The following is an 8,892-nucleotide window of genomic DNA, read 5'->3' on the forward strand; positions in this document are numbered from 1 at the left end:
ATGTAATGGATTAAATTTGCAATTTGGGAAAAAGTGGTTCAGGGAGGCAACCTGGGTGGCTCAGTAGGTTAAGCATGCAGCTCTTGATTTCAGCTCAGGTCGTGATCTCAGGGTCCTGGGATCGAGCCCCTGGTCAGGCTCTGTGCTCAGCAGGGAGTCAGCTTGAGGGTTCTCTCTCTCTGGCTCTCTCTGCCCCTCCCCCTGCTCATGCATTCTCCCTATCTCTTTCTAAAAATAAATACATCTTAAAAAAATGGTTCTGGAATGTGAAAAATAGATTGGAGGCAGAGCTATTGTGGTGGTTTAAAAGTGGGAGAAAAGATGGAAATTTGGCTTAATATCGTCAAGGTGTAGATGTATAAATGGGCCACTTTGGGAACATTGCAAGTAGATACAATTAGGATTCCTGGGTTTACGGCACAAGTAACCAGATGAGTTGTAGTGTCCACTAAAATGGAAAGCCTGGCTTAGTGTCAGGTCAGATTTGGGGTTTGGGGCACATGGAGCTTGGGGTGCCTTTGAGACCTCCAACAGGAACTGTAAAGGGGAGTGTTGTGTGTGGGTTTGGGCAGAGTTCTAGGTTCGTGAGTTAATGTTGAAGAATGTTTAAGCCAAAGGTGTGGCCGAGATGGCGAGGGAGAAAACACAGAGGAGAAAAGAGGGCCCGGGGACCAAACCTGGAGCTGTTCTAGTGAGTGAAGATGTGCACCCAGGAGGGTGAGCTTGCCAGAGAGACTGAGGTGCGCCGGTGACGGATGGGTGTAGCCGGGCTGGCGTGGTGGAAATGAGGTGTGTTCTCAAGGGGAGTTTTGTGCTCCGGGAAAGGGGCCGCTGCCTTGGACGTTGCTCAGAGGAGGACTGACCAACAGGGAAGAACCCTTCTTGGAGTGCAGGCATGTGCTTGGGCCCATGGTGGAGTGACGTTTGGCAGATGGAATGGAATAAGGCATGGCTTCTTATACCAGTGTATCACCTTGAGGATATCTGCAATTAGCCCATAAAACTATCATTTACTTAAGATATTTTTTTGAAGTTACTCAAGTTTTTAAAAACACAGATACATGTATTTTGAAAGGAAAGTTTATATCATTAATGGAACTAATATGATTCACTATAAATGGTAAATTTTCAAAAGGCGGTGCTAGGGGCATTAGACATAGTGGGCTTACCCCTGTAGACAAGGATCTAGTGACCTGATCGCTAAGTCTCTTCTGTGCCTGTGTACGCTTTCTTAAAATGGCAAGGACTCTGATGGGTTGGGAGCTCTGGAAGGGACATAAGGGGGAAGGCAGGAGAGGTTACAGAGGTTTTACTTTCAACTGTAGGCATCATCTAATGTCGCCTGGTCTTCTCTGGCCCATTAGGGGCCTCCCAGATTCTCTCTGTAATGGGAGAGGATTGAATGGGAGAGAAAAAGCTGAGTGAATGAGAGATATTCTCAACCTTGAAATCTATGCTGTTTACTCAGTCCTGTGGCATCCCTACCTATGCCTTCCCGTCAGCGACTGCCCCGGAATTTTAAAAACCCTAAGTTCTCAGACTTAAGAGTGAAGGGCAAACCTCAGTCAAGACCCTTCATCATCTGATCCCAGTCTTTCCCACACCATGACTCACCCCCCCCCCCCAACAAACCGTCCGGTCCAGCTCCTCCCTACCCTTCTGGCACCCAATTCAATTTCCTTCCCCAGGCCTTGGACTTCTCTCCCCATATTTTGAAAGCTTTCAGTCGATTTCCTTCCAGTCTTGCACAAACCCTGTTCAAGAGAATGTTTTTTTCCCCCTAAAACATTTCCTGTAATTACAGCGTTGCCAAGGACATTCATATTTAACTTTGAATGTGTTCATGGCTCAGTAAGTGTGAATGGATTTGGTTTATTCTCAACCATCAATTAGTGACAATTGTGGGAGATACAAGGATGTACTGGCTACGACATCTTCCCTCACGGGGAAGGTAAGAGTGGATCATTTCTTCTCTGCTTGTGTTCTCGAGTGTGTACCCATGGAGCTGTTTGTGCCCAAATCTCAGGAACACCATTTAAGCCAAGAACATAGCTGGGAATGTGTTCTTCCATGTTCCTCTAGTGGGTGGAGAGCATCACCGAATGATTCAGGTCATGGGATAGGGTGAACTAAGACCCATCTAAGGGCTACCAGTCCCTTTTTCCTCATCTGTCATTGTAAAGCCTTAGCATTGGTTTATATATATTTTTTAGTCATGTAAAATTACTAAGGCAATCCACTTTGGAGTGATATCTTAGACTAGAAATTTGAATTATCTTGCAAGTTGATGGTGCCATTCTCTTGTTACTGAAGTGTGTGAATGTTTAATCTCCCTCCCACTTGCTCACACCCAGCGAAATGTGGCCTCGCAGAGGACCTTGTGCTCTCTGGCGCCCTCTGCCGTTCCTCGCGTTGGTCACGGTCTCTGGAATTCGTCTGCAAAGCAATTCTCCACATTCAGAAATGACAAATTTCCACAGTGACCACGTTTCCTGACTGGCATTAATCCAGCTTTAAAACCGTGATTTTAACAGCATTGACACAAATGTTCACTTTTTAGTCACTGAGAGTGAAATTGTGAATAGTGACTAAATCCCCAAATTGGTAAAAATGCTGAGCAGAAATTAAACATTTCCAGGCCATTTTCCAATCTAAAATTTGGCACCCCATGTGATGATATTCTAGACATTAGGAATTTTTTAAATGCTATTTCTATTTTTTTTCGGAACATAATTTTTATATTATTTTGCCAATTTCTCAAATGACATGTGAGGCTTATTTTTTTTAAATTTTCCAGAAACACCCATTTTAAAGTAAAATAATTATACATAATAATTTTGCAAGTGAAAATTTAAATTTATTATCCAAATAATATTTAAATACATTTTAATTATTTTTAATTACATGTAATTGAAAGGAATTAAACCTACATTTTTATTCAGAAGCAGCCTAAGGAAATCAGAATTTAAAATCAGATTGAATTTAAATTTCAATTCAGTTAAAGTTCAGAATTATCAATAAAACATCAGAAATTGCCCCAAACCCTCTCACTATTAAAATTCTGAAATGTGATTTTGAACAAGAAGCATGTGAAATAGTCCGGCCCGGTCAGTTCACACAAAGAATTTAAGGAATCAGGAAAAGCCTTCAAAGAAGCAGAAAGGAAAGGATTATAATAGTAAGTCAACGAGTCGTACCTCAAATTTGAAAAGCTATAGGTGCACCCATAAAACACGAGATGAACCCAAACACGGAGACAACCCTGCCTAAATATTGGCAAAGCAGGAATTAACAGAGAACCGAGAAACACAACAAAACTGAGACGTTTCCATCTGGAATGCTGAGCTTGGAGATTATAATAAAAATTCAGGAAGAAAGACCCATCATTACCTGTAATCAAGACTGACAACAGACGAAGACATTTTTAGTAAACGGATACATTTGGCAAATTGACCGTGGTGGTCTTTCCACGCAGCCTGATTGCCTGTGGTTATGATTTTAGGTCTTTCAGCATTTCCTTTGGACAAGTGGCCCAAAGTTAAACAAGTGTAGGTATTTTAAATGAGTGTCCTATTTTAGGGTTAAACTCTCTTTCCTAGACATTATCTCCGTTGATCTGCACAGGATTTCTGTGAAGTGTTTCTTAAGCTTGTTTTACAGTCGGGCAAGCATCTCCGAGAAGCGGCGCAGTTTCTCTGCAGGTGCCCCGTCGACAGGCCGTGGGAAACACCTGCGGCTCACACCGCAGCCCCAGTAAAACGTGTTTGCCAGCATCTGCGATTTAACGTTTCATCGTTTTATCACACCCAGGAACTGCCATCCAGTGGTAGCTGGGACTCCCCTGATTCTCCTCTGGCCACCATGGCTTTTGGCAGCTTTGATGAAATGTTATTTGACAGGAGTAGATATTTATTGAGCTATTACTCTGTGCCAGTCTCAGGGCTGAGGGTCCCTGTTGATCGCCACACTCTCGCCCCAAGAATCCCCTGTTCACTGATGGATCCCAGATCTGTCCCCGGCTGGGGTTGTCCCCCATTTCTGTCTGGTTGCCCATCCTCCGGCTCGAAGGTGGGATAGTGACACAACGCTTGAGATCCGGAGTTAGAATAGGTAACACCTGTCTTTCCCCCACACGCTGTAACTGAGCCCGAAAGCTCCAGGGAGAGCAGAGATAACACATTTCATCCCCTTCGGTCGTCTTCACCTTTCTGCCATACCAGCTGCGGGGTGTGCATTGGCTTCAGGGTACCTTTTGTCCCTAGGGCGCCTGCATCAAACCAAGAAAGAAAACGAAATTGGTAACTTTGGCCACTAGATGTCATACTACAGTTAAAGGTTAACAAAGTTCCCAACCTGATATTACAAAATTTTACTTCGATTTTAATGTGTAAGCGAATCTTGTGTTTCTGTTGTCTCCAAACTCCGACATTTAAAGCAAAATATCGAACAGAATTGGTATTGGCTTCCTTTTTTAATCACTCGTTGCTGGGAGAGGAGAGGGTGTCTGGGGGTGACGTACAAATCATTTGAACTGACTTTGGAATGTATCATGGAACGTCTTCCCAGCCTTTTGGTCTTTTTTATTGTGTCCGGTTAATATAAACTTGTGCATCTGAGTAATAGCAGAGTGAGGTAGGGGGCTAATCTGGGGTCAGGCAACATTCTTGTGTTGTGTTTGGCAAAATTCTAATGATGCCATCTTGGGCGCTGAGCCCATCTTCAGTGGGTTCCCATTGTTTCTAGAAGGATCAGTGTGCTGGAGGCTGCTGACCTGGTCCCTGCTTGAACACCTGCTGAGCTCTCCAACTCCCCTGACATCACCCCACCCCTTGCTGCTCTAACCTCCTCTGTTCGGTCTGTTCTGACTCTGCCCTCTACCTGTTCGCCCAGGTAGCCTGTGTGGTTTCTTCAGACAGTATTCAAGAGCCACAACCTGATGGGAGGTTTTCCAGGACCTCCCACTGCATTAGTGTCTTATCTCTGCTGTAACAAATTCCCCTCAATTGCCACAAATCTGTGGCTTAACACACCGCACATATATTAAGTTCTGCAGGTCAGAAGTCCAAAGTGGGTCTGACTGGACTAAAATCAAGATGGGGGCACCTGGGTGGCACAGGGGATCACGCGGCCAATGCTTGGTTTCAGCTCAGGTCTTGAACTTGGTGGTAGGATGGGGTCCCACTCTGGGCTTCATGCTCAGAGTGGAGTCCGCTTGGGTTTCCCTCTCCCTTCCCTCTGCCCCCACTCCCTGTACTCATGCTCTCTAAAATAAATAAATCATCAAAAAATAAAATAAGATCAAGATGGGCTGCATCCCTTTTAGAGGCTGCAGGAGAGAATCTCTTTTCTGAACAGCTTCTAGAAGCTGCCTTCATTCCGCGGCTTATGTCCACTCCCGTCTTTGAGGCCAACAGTCCCATCACTCAGACCTCCGTCCTGGTCATATCTCCTTCCCTGACACTCTGGGCTCTTCCCCACTTGAGGGCCTTGTCATTCCATAGGGCACAGCCAGCCAATCTGGCATCATCTCCTTTTTAAAAAAAAAAAAAGTGAGCTAATTCACACTCTGAATTCTACCTAAACCCTCCATTGCCCCCCCCACCTTGGTGTATAACATAACATATTCACAGGTTTGGAGGTTGGGGTCTGAATGCCTTTGGGGTCATTATTCTGCTTGCCACAGACGTTTCAGTTAGCCCTGAGCTCTGATATCACTGGTCACAGTTAATTATACACACATACTTTTAGGTTTGGATAATGGCACTCTTGCTCCCCAGCCTCTGTAATCCACGAGGCTGCAGGTCCCATGCACTCATCGATGGATCCTCACGTTCTAGCACTGAGCTGAGATACAGGCCCAGTCTAGGGCTGGCCAGTGGGGATTCATGGTGCTTGTGAAAGCATTTTCTAAAATAAAAAAATCAGTTTATTCACTTTGACTCCCACCAACCCTACTCCCCAGTTTAGCGAACTCCTAAAAATCTTCAAGGTCTTGGAAACCTCGCATTTCCAACGTCTGGCCCAGGTTCCTCACACTCTTCAGCATCACACGTTGAAGTCAGGCAGGTCTGACTGTGAACAGGGCTTCTCGTTCGTATCTGTGTTGCCACAAGAGGTGACCTGATCTTTGTGAGACATGATCTGGGGAAAAGCGCTCCTAACAGTGTTGCACGGAGCTGTCAGTGCATAAACTGCGTACCACCACTCCAGGCACGGGACTGATGCTTGGCGATGTTCGCAAATGTCCTGTCCTCCCCTTCGATGAGCTGTTATTCCTCTTATTCTCAGACTTTCGAGTGTTGAAGGGTGGACGGGGTCTGGAACTGTCGATCGCATGAACGAAGTCTCCAAAAATCGTAGTGGGAACCATCTGGGGATTGAAGAGTTAAGTGTGAAAAGGAGGAGGGAGTTAAGACCGGCTCTGGGTCCCCCAGAATGAGGAACGGCATATCCCCGAGCACTGTGAGGTGTTTGTTACCTTCGAAAGAGTGGCAGTGGGCCATCTCACCTGCGAGCACCTGCGCGCTCAGTTAACGGGGAGCCAGAGCCTCTCGTGTCCGATGCTAAAGCTCGGCCGTGTGCGCTCTGCGAGGCAGGACCGGGAGAGGCGCACCGTGGCTTTCATCCCAGGCTAAAGAAATCACTTTTTCATTATGGGAGCTAAGCTGGGTTATCCCCAAGGTGGCTTTTGGCCCCAAGTGTATGGGCCGACCCCCTTTCTCTCGCTAAGACTTTCCTCCAGTAGCAAAGCATTTTCCACCGTGAACGAATAGACCAAAGTCCGCACAGCTCGTTCCTGTGCTGGGGAGCGCGAGGACTCACCCAGGGTTCATCTTACGCAGTGTGGTCTGGGGAGTCTGCAGGATGCCGCTGATGACGTCAGTGGAGATGACGGATTTCACTTGTCACTTATTTTCACATTTCCTGCAGCTAGCACGTCAAAATAACTCCTGTGAGTTTTTCTTTACGGGAGCAATACATATTCAACACACACACTTGACAAAAACATCCTCAGTGATGAACACTGTCAGTATTGGCATTTTCCCCGCTTTGTGGAGATACAATTGACCAAAATTGTATATATTTAAGGCATAAAATGTCATGTTTTGGGGCGCCTGGGGGCTCAGTCATTAAGCGTCTGCTTTCGGCTCAGGTCATGATCCTGGAGTCCTGGGATTGAGCCCCGCATCAGGCTCCTTGCTCAGTGGAGAGTCTGCTTCTCCCTCTCCCACTCCCCGCGCTTGTGCTCTCTCTCTCGCTGTCAAATAAATAAAATCTTTAAAAAAAAAAAAAGCCATATTTTGATGCACGTATACATTGTAAAATGATTACCGCCATCAAGCCAATCAACGTATCTATAACCACACAGTTACAACTGTTGTGTGCGTGCACGTGGTGAGAACTCTTAGGGTCAAGTCTCAGCAGATTTCAAGGGCACAGAACAGTATTCTGAACCGTAGTTACCATGACCTCTGCGGCTCATTCACCCCGCATAACTGAAACCCTGCAGAACTGTACCCATTGACCAACATCTGCCCGTTTCTCTCACCCCTGTTTGGCCATAAAACATTGAAGAGGGAGGATTGATAAAATATTTTTGTTAAGTAGAAAGCTCTGCAAGACTGGCGTGAAGTGCGTTTTCTGGAGGTGAAGTTTTGTTTCGGTCGTTTAAAGCTTGGGAATATCGTTTCACTGTCATTTTCAGAAGCAGGAGACTCCAGCCCCTTACATACATGAGACCAAAGCTCCTAAAAGGTACGGACTCAAGCAGTTCTTAGATAATGATATGAAGCTTTGGAGAATTTAACTGATGGTGACTGTCCATTAGGAATCTCTGAACTCCCCGTCTGGCACGAGCAGGATCCCACCGTGTTTCTGGGTGCCTAGCACGGCTTTTGTGGTCCTTGCCGTACTCTTAGCTCTGGGTTTTAGACTGGCTTATATCACTCCTAGGTGTTCCGTGTGTAGAAGTCTTGACTCAGAAAAATTTAAACTCTTTTTCTCAATAACCATGTAAATTGACAATCTAAAATTACTGTTGAGGGACGCCTGGGTGGCTCAGTTGGTTAAGCGTTTGCTTTCAGCTCAGGTCATGATCCCAGGGTCCTGGGATCAAGTCCCACATTGGGCTCCCTGCTCAGTGGGGAGTCTGCTTCTCCCTCTGGCTCCTCCCCCACTGCTCATGCTCTCTCTCTCTCTCTCTCAAATAAATAAAATCTTAAAGAAAATACCTATTGATTTATTATTGCTTTAAACTTGAGAGTAAATGATTTTTAAGACTTTATTTATATGAAACAATATAGGAAGGCAGGATAAGCCACAAAATGGGAAAAAGTGGCCACCAGTGTTAATAGCCTTAATATATAAAGTGCCTATGCATATTTATAAGAAAGATGGGGGGGTGGGGTTATGGATATTGGGGAGGGTATGTGCTATGGTGAGTGCTGTGAAGTGTGTAAACCTGGCGATTCGCAGACCTGTACCCCTGGGGATAAAAATATATGTTTATAAATAAAAAATTAAATATTAAAAAGATACTGTGACTTCGTAGAAATGCTAAGTACATGAAAAGCTTATTCACAAATGATGGAATGAGATGGTTAATATATAAGAACACATTTGAAACTCTATTAATGATAAAATAAAAGCAAAATTGAAAATACTCAATTTCTGGGGCACCTGGGTGGCTCAGAGGGTTAAGCCTCTGCCTTTAGCTCAGGTCATGATCTCAGGGTCCTGGGATTGAGCCCCGCATTGGGCTCCTTGCTCAGTAGGGAGTCTGCTTGTCCCTCTGCCTCTCCGCCTGCCTGTGCTGTTTTTTTCTCTCTCTCTCAAATAAATAAATAAAAATCTTAAAAACAGAGTTGCTGGAAGGATCTTGGTGAGGGATGC

Source organism: Lutra lutra, chromosome 15 (genome assembly GCF_902655055.1).
Source record: "Lutra lutra chromosome 15, mLutLut1.2, whole genome shotgun sequence".
In the NCBI taxonomy this organism is placed as follows: Eukaryota; Metazoa; Chordata; class Mammalia; order Carnivora; family Mustelidae; genus Lutra; species Lutra lutra.